Source organism: Neovison vison, chromosome 9 (genome assembly GCF_020171115.1).
Source record: "Neovison vison isolate M4711 chromosome 9, ASM_NN_V1, whole genome shotgun sequence".
NCBI classification, from domain to species: domain Eukaryota; kingdom Metazoa; phylum Chordata; class Mammalia; order Carnivora; family Mustelidae; genus Neogale; species Neogale vison.
The window spans coordinates 94232205-94247598 of NC_058099.1; the positions used below are offsets into that span (position 1 = coordinate 94232205).

At 44.7% G+C, this 15394-nt stretch overlaps 1 long non-coding RNA gene across 12 annotated transcripts in view; it reads right to left on the reverse strand.

The window, feature by feature from the left end:
* Nucleotides 1–15394, reverse strand: part of LOC122917739 — a 120394-nt gene that overhangs the window by 9630 nt on the left and 95370 nt on the right. For 5 of the 12 annotated variants that reach the window (XR_006386451.1, XR_006386450.1, XR_006386452.1 and 2 more), the window contains 8 exons: nt 14459–14549; nt 14245–14383; nt 10750–10875; nt 7862–7996; nt 6815–6902; nt 5361–5504; nt 3004–3216; nt 1249–1424 (listed from right to left, as the gene is read on the reverse strand). This is a non-coding gene — a long non-coding RNA (uncharacterized LOC122917739). The other 7 variants (XR_006386457.1, XR_006386454.1, XR_006386458.1 and 4 more) reach the window with 5 other exon arrangements.

Consider the following 15394-nt stretch of genomic DNA (forward strand, 5'->3'; position numbering starts at 1 on the left):
AAGAACATGCCATTGAGATATGAAATCTTTAAGTGATACTAATGAAAAGCCTATATGTATTGTGTCCCAGTGAGATTATCAGGCGTAAATACAAATGGGAACAACAAAAGGAGGCTTCACATAAATTACAACTTAGAGTAGGTAAATACATGTTTACATTCCTTAGAAGCATGGAAAGTATTTGGATTGGTTTCTGAAACACTAAATTGAAAAACTAGTCACCAATAAAGATTACATGTATAATCGGGTGCTTTGCTTTGATAATGTGCACTTCCTTGGTAAACACTGAACTAGGATCTAATTTCTACTTTATCTCTTTTTCTTCTGGAAAAAAACCAGAATATGCCTGTGCCCCACAGCTTTTAAACGGACATCCAAACAACTAACCAGATGAATAATCAGTCATTCCTTTGGCTGGATCACTCATCCAGAAGCTCCGAGGTGAACACTGGGTTGTATTTCACCCGGTTCTCACCAGTTTGTAGGTTCCAGCGATCCTGCCTCAGTTCACCAACGGGGTTCAGATGGCAACCAGAAGCAAAACTCCCTTGTCAAAGAGAGCCCAACAAGAATCAAGTGCAGGACAAATTAAGAGAGGGTATGAAAGAGGGCAGCTGGGTGGCTCAGTGGGTTAAAGCCTCTGCTTTCGGCTCAGGTCAAGATCCCAGGGTCCTGGGACTGAGCCTCGCATCGGGCTCTCTGCTCAGCGGGGAGCCTGCTTCCCCCTCTCTCTTTGCCTGCCTCTCTGCCTACTTGTGATCTCTGTCAAATAAATAAAATCTTTAAAAAAAAAAAAAGAGGGTATAAAAGAGAAAATATGTGGCTGATAATGTTGTCCCCATCTTCTGAGCCCTAATCAGTCTCAGAGCCAGATGCAACCTCAGACTCTATCTTAATGCATTTCTCCAAAAAGCCACTCCAGACAATAGGAGACAGAACATAAGATAGAGTTCTTTGCCTCCATCGCCGAGGACTGAATATTTCAAGCCACCGATACCTCCCATGGATATTGGATCTGATCCTGGTTACACCGATCTATTCCCATCCGTGAGTGTGCCAACAACTAAGGCATTTGTGCCTTTCTTATGTTCCTTCTACTGGAGATAGCTTTTATCTACTCTTCTACCAGTAGAAACCTTTTTAAAAAGATTTCATTTATTTACATGTGAGTGAGCAAGTACAAGTCAGGGGAGCGGCAGAGGGAGAAGCAGACTTACCGTTGAGCAGGGAGCCTGGTGTGGGGCTGAATCCCAGGACCCCAGGATCACGACCTGAGCCAAGGCAGATGCCCAACCAACCGAGTCACCCAGGCGCCCTGGAAACCTTATTTATTCTTTGTGGTTCTATCCAGCAATTGCCACTTTAGTTTGAAAGAACTACTTCATGAGTTCCAGCTGGAGGGGCCTGGGAAATCTAAAAAAAATCTAGCAAGTAATGACAATCATTACCAGCATTACACTGAATATTTAAATAAAAAAAAATTTTCAGCCCAAACACAAAGCTCAAGAGGGAAAGGATGAGATTTATGAACTAGAATGCCTTTCCCTATCTCTTTTTCAAAGCTGTAGCTTCTACTACAAAGTGAGTCAATATATAAAATTGCAGTGTATTCCTGAGTTTCTACTGTAAAATGTTTACCAAGGATAGAAATGGAATCATAACACTGTTTTGCCCCGAGCCACAGGAACCTCTAATGAAGGCAAACTTCACAAAAATTTCAGGAATTAGCAAATGTTCTAGGTTAATCGTTCCCAAGGCTGGGCTGATTCCCAGGGTCCGAAGGGGAACCCCTAAAGAGTCTATATTCCTTGGGCTCCTGTTGGCCTGCGTCTTTGGGAAGCAGAAGTGAGCCCCAAGAATGAGCTGTATAAAAGCTGTCGAAGTGAAGAACCACCAGACAGACTGTCTGAGCTCAGGATTATCAGGATTATCAGCAAATATTCCTTACAAGGATATGTCAAGGAACAGAAATATCTGGAGACACATTTGAATTCCATTGAAGCAGGGACAATATTGGCAGTCAGTTTACTCATTTTGCTCTTTTGACACTGTCATTATGGAAGGAAAAGGACTGCTCAAAATTTCAACAAATTTCTGAGAACCAAAATACTGTCTTAAATGTCCCACGGTTGTCTTCAGCCTGAACAAGAAGGTATTTGGGGACAGAACTTTGTTCAAATTCAGTTTGATTTATCCAGCCATGAAGAGTCAATTGCCGAAAGAGCTTGGCTTTTGAGACTTCTGCTACATAGTGACCTCATCTTCTGAAATAAGGCAAGAACTTGGATATGTTCAAAGAAGTACAAACTTCCAGCAATATCATCTCTACAAATGAGAATCCCTGAACATCTAATTTACAACTGGTTTGGGAAGACCAATTCATACCATAAAGAAAGACTCAAATCTAGTAGACTGCCTTAATTGGGTATTTTCTGACAGTTCTCTAAGTGCTACTCTATAGGTAATCCATACATCTTTGGTATTTTTCTGTTACTATGTTCTATTTATGCATGCTCCAGTGGGAACCAAGGGACATTGTGGATACAAATGAATGAACGGACTCAAACCCTAATAAGTAAGTAATAGGAGGAAAGCACTGGACTTCTGAGCACCATATTAAGTTCATCATGGCCTGGTAGATCCTGTGGCTGGCAGGAAATAAGGACACCTATATGCATTAAGAGGAATATCTAACATTTCTTTGAAAAACGTTCATTTTCATGAATCCCCTTTCTGTGCTCTTAGTTTGCATTTGAGAAGTAAGCTTAGAGACAAAAACACGAACTTGGAGTCCAACCCAACAAAGGTAGAGTCCCACCATCTCTGTAAGGAGTTCATCTGCTTTGCAGTTAAGACAAATCTGACAGTTGACATGGAAATTAATTTAAAAACCATGACTGCGCTAGGCATGGGGAACACAATGCTAACATCTGCTGGGTTTCCCACGTAAGAATTTACAGCTTTTACAAAGCATTCCTTTTGGTGTTAAGGTACAGTACTCACATTCCACTGGGCAATGGAGACCATCTGCCTAACTTCCATGTTTTCTCTGCAGCTGGGGGTGCTGATGACATCGAAAAGGAGAGAAGTTCTTGGAGCAGGTTGTCTTTTCCGAAAACGGCCCCATCAGGATTCCAGTTCCATGCACTCTTGCCAACCAAGAGAGGTAGAGTCTCCTTTTCCGTTTCTTGGCCTGGGTGGTGCTTTGTGACCACCCTAAGAGAATGCGGAGAGAAGATGTTGTGGGACTTCTAAGGTTAGGGCATAAAAGTTGATAGAGCTTGGACCTGGCTCTCTTCTGGGACGCCGCCACCCGGAGGGGCCACAGGGAGGTACTGCAGCCACAGCCCCACGGCAGCCCCTGCCCACACCCAGCATCCACTGTCTTCTACCTCTTCAGTCTCCCTTCAGTAGAAGGGACACAATGTTCGCCCCCCATGCTCCACCCACACTGCAAACCTGTGAGCGAAATAAACACAATCACCGGCTTAAGCTAGTGTGGGGGTGGTTTCTTCCTACAGCAATGGGGATACTTATCTTCCGCCAATAGTTGAAGTCGCTTCTCACCAGGAAAACAACTGAACAGTCATTGATTCACAAATCGTGGATACAGGACTGTCTCCTAACAAGTGGCTCGCATCCCCTCGCCATTTGGTCCCTCTTGGGCCCAGATCATGGGAAAGCGATGCTTGTTCCACTTGGACACTATACATTTTCTTTAAAACTTATAAAATGCATACTAATGAAAACTGCATTTTACAGATTTTCAGTAAAAAGGAAAGAGGAATGTCCTATCTCTTTCTGAGGTGATTGTACCAAACCCAGTGGGCATTTTCAGACCCTTCTCCACACACACCCCTGAGTACGTCTTAGACTTCCCCTGTAGGTCATGAGTTTCTTTTTATGTTGTTACAGCAAGCCCAGTGACGCTAATTAGGATCAAGGTAGGACTCTAATGATGGCTGCCGGTTTCTATGTGCCAGGCAATGAGGAACACGGGTAGCTTGAAACCGGCTATGGTGGGAGTATTGACACTCTGAATTTTCATATTTACACTGGCAAAAATGAAAAATCAGAGCTTCTGTTTGGGGGGAAAACCAGTTCTTAAATTTACCATCAGGGCTCATATTTCTCTTTGCTTAGGAGTACCTCGCCAGCACCTAGGACAGTGTCCAGCACTGGGCCGGCTCTCAGTAAATGTTTGCTGGTTGAAGGAACGAGTGCTCTAATCACAGGCTCAGACCACATCCCAGCTGATGTGCTTCTAAAACGAATGTGACCCACCAGTTTCACACACGAGCATGCTTCTGAAAGGCTGCTTCTAATTATTCTTTGTTTTCAGGCATTTCCTTATTTGGATAATTACTCTCTCTGTGGGTGACCGGAGCCAGGGACACAGCTGAAGTGTGCAGTTCACAGCGAGGCACAGTTCCCCAACGGTCAACCTATTATGGCGAAAATTAATTCTAAACCTCAGCAACCAAAAAGTACCATCCTTATCATCTCTGTTACCAGCTTCTGTCATACTCAGATTTTTTTTTCAGCAGTGACCCAGTCAAGAAAAAAAAAAAAAAATAAAAAGAACATACAGAGATGTGCACATGGACTGTGGGTATGTGTGCGTGTGCGTGTGGCATAGGTAGATCTTTTGGGAGAAATCTACATATATAATAAATATCTTCCTTAAATAGAAATGGTGGGAGGGCTGGTGGGAGATGGGGAAGAAAGTGTGAATAATGAAGTATAAAAAGGAGAGCAATCCAGGCCTTATCTGTCGGAGGATGGAGATCAGATCTGTAACATGGTTGCCTCCAAAATTAACTACTCAGATACATAGAAGCAACACACGCACTTTCGGCCTAAAAGACCCAAGGCAGTGTGGTAATGATCACCCCAAACAGCAAGACTACGGACATTATTTAACCATCATAACCTGCTCCAGGTTTCGGGTCACGGACAATAATTATGATTTGTAGAATGATAAATGTCTACATGGCACTTCCCCAAACTCCATCTCTATTTAAAAGGCAAATGCTTTCCAAAGCAGATTTATCTTTTCAATTAACCTTCTTGTGGGTTCCAAGAAAATCTTTGGGGGCAGGCTGGATATGAAGAGATGAAGGATAGTGGTATTGGTATTGATTTGCTCACCAATCAAAGGCTGATCCCTTCCAATGTTGGGCTAACAAATGGGTATCTAGTTGAATTCTTTCTTCTTTCCTTTTTTTTTTTTTTCTTTTGAGACTCCAGGATATGATAGGAATCTTAGTTCTGTTCTTACGGAAAAAAAAAACAAAAACAAAATACCTCATTAAGATATTAGAAATACTGGTGTGGCTTTGGTGGAAGTCATACATTACCTCTGGAAAATGGATATTCTCTGATTGCTTTTGAGACTTATCAGTAATTTTCACCACTAAAAATGTAGCCATCATTCTGGTAGAATTTCCAAAAGCCAAGGCTCTGTAGAAATCCACGGAAGTCAGGAAAAGCTTTGTTTCCCCCTGTAGAAATCCAAAAGGATGAATCTAAGGAGATGTCTAAGAAAATGTCTAGCATTACAAAGCCTTTTCACATCAGCAAAATAAATTAACTTGCCAAGAAATCTTAAATAAAAGAGTAGAAAAATCAAAGCAGGGCACAATGTGGAAGTCCAATGATGAGTCAGTATTAGCATAATTTACTAAATTAGAAGTCAAAAGATAAAATCAACTTTTTCCTCCTCCTTTCTGGCCCCCTCTCCCATCCCTTCCCAAAGGAAGTGGGAATGTGTTGGAACTTGGGTGGCATGAACATGCCTCGCGTGGGGAAAGGGTGGTGGAGGCAGACCAAAGACTAGTTGGTCTTTGGTCCAACCAAACCCGAGGGTTCGGTCACACAGGTCACGGTCCTCAAGATAATCAGAGAGCGGGTTTTTTACTCCTAGGAAGGGAGTTAAGAACGTGGAAAAGGGAAAGCATTAGAACAACCTGCAGCCGACCTGGAGTAAAGTGTCACTGTAGACTCTGGGTTTTCCACAGATGGATGGGTGCGTGGACAAATACGAAAATCACATGGACCATAATTGTACACAAAAGCATACACACGTTTCTCTAGCTCAGTCCACTAAAGGGCTCGGAAGCACTGATACCCAAGAGTATCAACATGCCAGGACCACGGGGGACTCTGGCCGGAGTAGAGAATCAACAGCCACGTCGGAGATGGGCCCATTTTGTTCTCTGATATTCAGACAAAGCTTGGAATGCTGTGCGCGGTTAGGAGAGGCACACTAAAAGCACAGATTCCTGGGGTAGTCCAGAGGGTGCCATCATGAACAGTTAAAGGAGATGAGGAGATTTGATCTACTGAAAGAATGATGGGAGATACAAAAGTGCTCTTCAGAGTTCCACCTGGCTGTCAAGAGCGAGAGATCAGGCTCCGTATCTCAGGGTTCCCAAAAATAGAATGAGGACCAATGCACAGAGATTACCCAGAGAGCATCTAGGGTCAAGAAAAACTGTTCCAACAATTAGACTCACTCCACAGAGGAGGAGGGCACGAAGCACAAAGGAGGCTCTAGGTCTTCCTTCCGAGGCTTCCAAGGACTCCCCCGTGGCTGTGGCAATGCAAATTCCAGCCATGGTAAAGAGCTTCACTGAACGGACCCTGTAGACCCTGCAACTCAATGCGAGGTCCACAGACCAGCAGCACTGACATCACCTGGAAGCTGGATAAAAATACAGATTGTTGCTCCCACCCCCTAGACTTAAGGGATTAGAACTGGCATCTTCAGAAGATCCCTGCGTGAGTCACATGCAGAGAGTGGGAAGCAAACCTTGAAGATGTCTTCTCACTCTCCAGCTTCTCCATCCACTCGAGTTTGCACCGTCTCCTTTTGCCAGTCCTCTTTCACCTGGCATGACCTACAAAATATCCTTTTAATCATTCGTTACTGACGGCAGAAGACCCGAGGGTGATTTGGGATAGAACGGCTATAATGAGCTTCCAAATTAACATCATCGGATAAATGACTATGCCGTTGGCCCTTGAACAACACAGAGGTGGAAGGCACCAATTCTCAACAGTCAAAAATTCACGTACAACTTCCGACTCCCCCAGACTTCACCGATAGCCTGCTGACTGGAATCCTCACTGATCATAGAGTCAACACAGATTATATATGTTATATGTATTATATTAAAAGCAAATACATTTACAGTGCTGTCCTGTCTGAAAAAGAACTGCATATAAGTGGGCTAGTGCAGTTCAAACCTGTGTTGTTCAAAGGTCAACTGTATTCCTTATTGGTGAGAATTTGGGGGTGGGAAATAGTCCCACTGGAGGTCAGTGATCAACGGGGGTGAATGCAGTCACGTATACTCTCCTCGGACCCAATGAATGAGAAATATCAAAAGCTCTCACCTTCCTCTAGGACTCTCATTCATTAGGTCTCCACTCTAGGGAGCAATGTTAGGCTATCCCCACTCTCTAGGACTATGTGCAGAAGGGAAAACGGCATCCTGCCTTCCCAGCAGCATATGTACATGCATTAGTCCTATCTTCCAGGGTGGTCTTATTCTTGTAGAGACATAAACTTCCAGCTGGTAACAGCCAATAGCCCAAAACTTCAAAGAGTGGAGACCTAATCAGCCCTCCCATCTAAGACTCCCATATAAGACCAGTGCATTTAATGACGACCGGATGTTAAGTGGTGGGACCCCAGGCCTCACCTCTCAGGCAGCTTCATCATCGTCCAGTCCCCAACTCCTCATGCCTTAGGCTGGGGAATGACCGGCTGCCTTCCAGGGCTCCTCCCCAACACCACACTTTGCCTTGCTTTCCTGGTTCCTCAATCCAGAATATCCTCAAGATGTGTCCTTACCTGGATGACCTCTGCTCCACTGCTGAGACTCCGCTCAGGCGCATCTGCTCCTCCAGGCAGCATTCCTGCAGCCCAGACCGGGTGACATGCTGCCCCGCTGGTCCCCACAGCACCGTGCATCACTGGAGACCACTGCTGTCCAACAGAAATAGAACAGGAGCCACATAAATTTACATTTTTGAGTAGTGCAGTTTTAAAAAATTAAAGGGAACAGGTGAATATATATATTTTGGGGGGGTAAGGAAAGTAAGGAAGAAGTTGAATGGTAACTATTTCTAGGTGGCATGACATTTTACACAGAAAACCCTAAAGATGCCACTAAGAAACTACTAAAATAACTCTATAAAGTTGCAGGATACAAATACCTAGAAATCAGTTGCATTTCTGTACATTAATAAGGAAGTAGCAGAGTGAAATTAAGAAAACAATCCATTTACAATTGCAACACCAAGACAGAATACCTAGGAATAAATTTAACCAAGGAGATGAAAGACCTATACTCTGAAAGTTATAAAACACTGATGAAAAAATGTAGGATGACACAAACAAGTGGTTATTCCATGCTCATGGATGGGAAGAACCAATATTCCCTTCTGCACATAGTCCTAGAGAGCAGATAGCAGCCTACAATTGCTCACTACCATATAGACCTAATGAATGAGAATCCTAGAGGAAGGTGAGAGCTTTTGATATGTTCTCATTCATTGGATCCAAGGAGAGTATATATGACGGCATTAACATGTTTAGCTATTAAGGACCTCCAATGGGTTTGGGTAGTCCATACTACCCCAAATAATTTACAGATTCAGTGCATTCCCTAACAAAATACCAATAGCATTTTTCACACAACTAGAACAAATAATACTAAGATTTGTATGGAACAACAAAAGACCCCAAATAGCCAAACCAATTTTAAAAAGAACAAATCTAGAGGTACCACAATCCCAGGTTTCAAGATACACTACAAAGCTCTAGTATCAACACAGTATGGTACTGGCACAAAAACAGACACACAGACACATAGATCAATGGAACAGAGTAAAGAGCCCAGAAATAGACCCACTATTATAGGGTCAATTAATCTACAACAAAGGAGGCAAGAATAGACAATGAGGAAAAGAAAGTCTCTTCAATAAATGGTGCTTGGAAAACTGGACAGCTACATGCAAAAAATGAAACTAGATCACTTTCTTATACACCCACACAAAAAAAAACCCCACAAACCTGAAAATGTATTAAAGACCTAAATGTGAGACTTGAGACAATAAACCTCCTAGAAGAAAACAAAGGCGGTCATCTTTTTGCCACTGGCCTTAGCAACATTTTTCTAGATATGTCTCCTCAGGCAAGAGAAAGAAAAACAAAAATGAACTATTGGGCCTACACCAAAATAAAAAGCTTTTGTAGAGTAAGGGAAATCATTAACAAAACAGAAAGACTAACTACTCAAAGGGTAAAGTTATTTGCAAATGATAAATCTGGTAAGGGTTAATATCGAAAATATAAGAATTTAGTATATGTGCTGCCGAAGCGTCAGCACCAAAAAAAGCAAATAATATGATTAAAAATGGACAGAAGATATGAAGAGACATAGTTCCATAGAGGACATACAGATGATCACCAGAGACATGAAAAGAAGCTCAATATGACTCATCATCAGGGAAATGCAAATCAAAACCACAAGGTATCACCTTATATCTGTCAGAATGGCTAGAATTAAAAATGGCAGGAAACACCAAGTGCTGGTGAGGACAGGTAGAAAAAGGAACACTTGTGCCCTGTGGTTGGGGATGTAAACTGGTGCAGCCACTGGGGAAAACAATATGGAGATTCCTCCAAAAATTAAAATAAAAGCACCATATGATCCCCTAATTCCACTCCTGGGTATTTACCCAGAAAAAAAGAAAACACTGAATTGAAAGGATGTACGTTTACTGCAGCATTATTTACAATAGCCAAGAGAAGGAAGCAATTCAAGTGTCCGCTGATTAACAGCTAAAGAAAATGTAGTGTGTGTGTGTGTGTGTGTGTGTGTGTGTGTGTAAAACAATAATATGGATGGTCCAAGAGGGTATTATCCTAAGTGAAATAAGCCAGAGAGAGAAATACCATGATTTCAGTTGTATGTGGAATCCACAAAAAAGGGAACAAAGAACAGAAACAGAGCCATAAATAGAACAAACTGATGGTTTCCAGAGGGCAGGGTGGTAGGGGGATGGGCAGAATGGGTGCAGGGGAGTGGGAGGTTCAGGCTTCTGGTTACGGAGTGAATATGTCACAGGGATAAAGGTGCAGCACAGGAAACAGAGTCAGTGGTACTGTGAGTGTGTCCTACAGGGACAGACAGAAGCTGCACGTGGGGTGAGCACGGCATAACACACGGACTTGCTGAATCACTATGTCGTGTACCTGAAACTAATGCAACATCATGTGTCAACTACATCTCAATTTAAAAAAAATTATTGTTGTATTTAACCCAGTATACCCAGAATGTCATCATTTTAACAGGTAATCAATGCCATGCTGGCTATTATATTTTACGTTTTCTTAAATATCCAATGTGTATTTTACATAGAGAACACATCTCAACTTAGTTGTAGGAGCTACACGTGGCTAGCAGTGACCAGCTGGTCGGTCCTGCCAGCCCAGCCTTCAACTAGAAGAATGTGGGGCACTGGGGTGGCTCTGGCAGTTGAACATCTGACACTGGTTGTGGCTCAGGTCATCTCAGGGATGTGAGGTCGAGCCCCTCATGAGGTTCAGTGCTGGGTGTGGAGCCTGCTTAAGATTTTAAGATTCTCTCTCCCTCTGTCCCTCCCCCTCGCACGCATGCTCTATCTCCAAAAAAATCAACAAATACAAATAAAAACCTGACATCATCTACTCACCGGTTTGCCTTCCCTGCTAGAAGGCAGGCTACCCAAGGGCAAGGTCAACATGTCAGACTCCTCCGTGTCCCCTCAGTGCGCGGCAGGTTCTGAGCGCTGCGTGGATGCTCGCTCACCCCACGTGGCCTGAGGGTATTGTGAGAGAAGGTGGAATTCCGGCAGCTGCTCAGACGAAGAGCCGCTTACCTGTACTTCTAATAACTGTGATCGTAATAATAGCTAATATCTTGGTCTTGGAGCACATGCCGTGCTCTTCCGGGCATTCCCCCACTCGCTCCCCACAACGACGCCGCGAGCGATGTACCGTTATTGCTTCCACTTTCTGCATCAAGAAACTTGCCCCCAATCACACAGCTGCTAAGTGGACGAATGAGGACTTATGGAAATCGTTCTTGAAAAACAAAAGGACAATGTCCCTACACATACACACACATACACACACACACACTAAATACGAAGTTGAAAAGAAACTGTATTTGCGGCTGTGCTAAGCCTGCCCTGGTAGGTTAGCCTTCTCCGGACTCTCCTCTGCCAGCCCCCAAGCATCTTTTCCCAGGCTCTGTCACCGGCTGACTGTGGCCTGAGCCAGGGCAGACCTTTCTCCAAAGGCTTTGAACCAGCCCTTCCTGTCTTGGAATGGAGTATCTTCCACATTGGTCTTCGGAGTTGTGTGCATTCTGCCTGCTTGTCAAAGCGGCAGAGCTTTTCAGCAAGGACTTTAGTGAACAGAGTTACCTCTTTCAGTGCCTCATCTTCTCCTGGGATACGGAGGGACAGAGGGGCATAAACTGCTTCCTTTCCCCTGCTGTCCCCAGAAAGTCCTGCAGCCACGCTACCGTAGCCTGTGGCGAGGGAAGCAATCCTCGCTGCTTTGTTGTGTTCAAGGCAACTAGGCTGAACTTACTTAAGAAAAACAATGCAGGGGCGCCTGGGTGGCTCAGTCGGTCAAGGATCTGCCTTCAGCTCAGGTCGTGATCTCCGGGTCCTGGGATCCAGCCCCACATCAGGCTCTCTGCTCAGCACAGAGAACCTGTTCCTTCCTCTGTCCCTCCTGCCTCACGCTCTCTCTCGCTCTCAAAGTAAATAAATAAAATCTTAAAAAAAAAAAAAAAAAAAAAGATGCAGATTTCAAATCTGGGGCGGTGGGGGGGACGGATGGGTGGTGATGTGTACAAAAATTCCATTATCTCTAAGCCACAGGAACCAGAACCACATCTGGCAAAGGAAATAAAGCCGGAGAGGTAAGGAAAGACTAGATTAGGAGAAGCCTCGGAAACAGGCAGCGTCATTTGGACTTCACGGGGTGGGAAATGAAGATCCCTGGAGGGTTTCTGAGCCTGGGAGTGACGTGATGAAAACAGTGATTAAGGACGATGAAATGCGAGCAGGACAAATGCAGGGGAAGGGCGGCCATCCGAGAGGAGGCAGGCATCCAGCCCGGGAGGTGCCGGGAGCAGGACAGAAAGCCAGCCTATTCCGGAGGGAAGCCACGGTCCCGCAGAAATTAACATCTGCCGGCCCCGAAGTCACTTCACCACCACCTCCCTACCATTTTTTTTTTCTTTCCTTCTTTTTATGACCTTACTATATTTGGGAAGGCTAAAATAAACCAGAGAGGAGCTGAACAGTTTCATTAAACTGATAATAAAATTTCATCTCCATGGACAGAATGGTTTAACGGTGTGTGTACCCCGCTGAGCAAACGGGCTTCGCTGTGAGCACGGGGAACAGTCTGTGGCGGCAGAAATGATGCCCAGAAAAAACGTCTATTAAGTCCTCACTCACAGAATAAACAAGCACGATGAAAACAGAATCTTTTAGAGCAGCCTCGTGTGGAAGGAGCCCATAGGACAGGACAGACATGGCCGTCCCCAAGGTGGCCACCCCAGCTGCAGAGTGCCTAGAGCTGAGAGCCCCCTGTCCATGTCAGCTCCCACGGTGGCAGAGGGACAGACCGACTCGCAGGTGGCCAGCCCTGCTTGCCCGAGCCTTCACCCCTCAACTGCCACGTTCTTTGGTTCTGGCTACAAGTTTAAATGGCCCCAAGCCTCCAAAATTATTTTCATTCAGGTTTAGATCTGGAAAGAGCCTTGGAGAGCATCTAAACCCATAGTTTAAGAATATTTTCAACCTGCACACCTTTTTTTTTTTTCGTCCTTTGGCGAAATAACTGTAATGGAAATACAGTGGAGAAATATTACCATGGAATCCTTCGGAAGGAACTGCGGGGGGAAGCCCAGGATTCCATCTCCTCCCTCTGGCCCCTTCCCTGCTCTACCCCCGCACCCCCAACTGCCACACTGTGTGGTCGACCCTGACATCTTTCGCAGGACCCCGAGGGCTGATGAGAAAGCAGTCTGCAAAATACTGGAGTCTAGTATTTTTGTTTTGTTTTGGTATCTTGTGACAGATGAAAAATGAAAGCCCAGAAACTCAAAAGAGGACTTTCGTTTCCAGCTACAGGACACGCGAAATGACCTAAGAGCCTCCTTTCTTAGCCAGAATGCTAACTAAAAGGAACTATCCATGTCTAAGCTTAACATGACCTCACGAAGACTCACAAAGAATGCCTCAATTCGAAACTGGGTATAACCTATGACCCAGCGATTGCATGTGTCCCAGAAGAGTGTTTACCCAACGCCCCACAGAGATGGCTCAGAGGATCCCTTCAGTACGCTGTAACCAATACATTTTCTTTTAGGCCACACAAACTGGATCATAACTGAATAGAAAATATGGGCACTATTTTGAGAACCTTTTCTTCCACATATATGTACACACACACACACACACACACACACACACACAGTGTGACCCATGGGCTGGGCGACCAGGAAAGGTGTATCTTTGACGGTGGGTATAGACAAAACAGTCTGAAAAAACGCCATCTAAGAGAAACGTTGGCACGTTAGTATAGGAAATATATAAGAACATTCACTGAAGCCTTGTTTATCGTAGTACAAAATAAGAAGCAGCCTAATTGTTCATCAACAGGAGGATCGACAAAGCACACGGCAGGCTGTCCGTGCAGCATGATGTCACAGAGCAGTTAAAACGAATGGACCAGAGCAATGTTGCTGAAATCTAAGCTCAATGGGAAAAACCAAAAAAAAAAAAAAAAAAAACCTCAAAAAAACAAAACACATACACACAAAACAGCAAGTGGCAGAACGTAAAATGTGTTTCCATTTACTTTCAAGTTCTAAAATTTTGAAGTTTTAAAACAGAGTGGCAGCACCCATGGCTTAAAGATGCGGGTGTCCAGAGAAAGCAGGAAGGTTCGGGCAGTGTTTGTCTCTGGGCTGGGAGACAGGGAAACGGGATCCAGGAGTCGGCTGCCAAGTACTCCGCTACTCTGCAGGGAGCTGGTCGAAACGTTAGGATTGTTGCCTAGAACACACTCCGTGGCGGCACTCCGTTGTGTTGCCGCGTTTGCCTTATTTTTTGTGTTGTTGATTTAAAAAAAAAATGTACGTGTAAGTCACATGCACTCACCGAGACCAGATGGCCGATTGGTAGCGCAATCTGGGAGCAATCCAGGGCAGAACCCGTCGGATTCCCAAACCAGTCGCCTTCCCACACGGCTCCCAGTTCACGAGCTGCTTGGGAATGAGGAATCGGCATCCTTTGGGTCCTAATGGTACGAGTTTATTTTTACCTGAGGGATACTGTTCCCCACAGCCCCCCCTGAGGCCACATCTGCTCTCACCAGAAATAGCGCGAAGCCCACTCGCTCTGGGAGGTTGAGCTGTTGCTTCGCAGTTTGTGTCTTGGCTCTGTTTTCCAGGCTTGCTCGTGCGCTGCAAAAAAAGAAGGAAAAAAAAAAAGTGCTGAGCCGCTGAAAGGTCAGGAGAGAGATGATCTAAACAAAAAAGTAGAGGCTGGGAAAAAAAAGAGAGAGAGACAGACAGACAGGGGAGAGGGAGAATCCGCTTTCTCCAGGGACTACACCCATTCCCAGGAAGCAATCAAATTAAAGTCAGAATATCACCAAGAAACCATAAAGCAAACGTGGGGTGTATTTTAGACAAGACCCCACTGAAATCGTAGCCTTTCTGTAGCCTTTAAGCACAATACACAGCCTGATGGGAGTGGGTTCATTAACTTTTTTCCTAGTCTACGAAAGCCAGACGAAGGATGCCTTGCCAAGGACTAGAGGATGGTAGGCAGGGATTTATTGTGCTTTGGAAAAGTTCAGGGCAGTGGCTTTTATCATCGGATCTTTTGTGCTCTTCAAGTTACATAAGAGGCTCTTACTTCTCTTTTTTCTGTAGGCATAACTTGCAGGCTAGATGTAGTAGCCTCTCGGGTGGGCCAGCCAAAGCCTTCTGCTGTTGGAGGGGAGACGGTGACAGAGGAGAAGATGCCCTTGTAGGAGAGGGCCTGCGAGAGCTCAGTCTCCGGAGTCAAGCTGTGAACTACTCACGAGTGTATCTTTGTATACTGCTCACCCTGGGATGCCTACCCGTCATCAGGAGCTGTGGACGTATCTTCTCTGAACCGCCGGAGAAAACTCGCTTCTGTGACTGGATTCCTTCCATTGTGTGGACAGCCAACAAAGCAGCCGCGGACATTTATTGATTGCTTCCTCTTCTAAGAGCTTTACCTCTTCTAGTCTGCAGCCACCGTCCCAGGAAGGTACTAC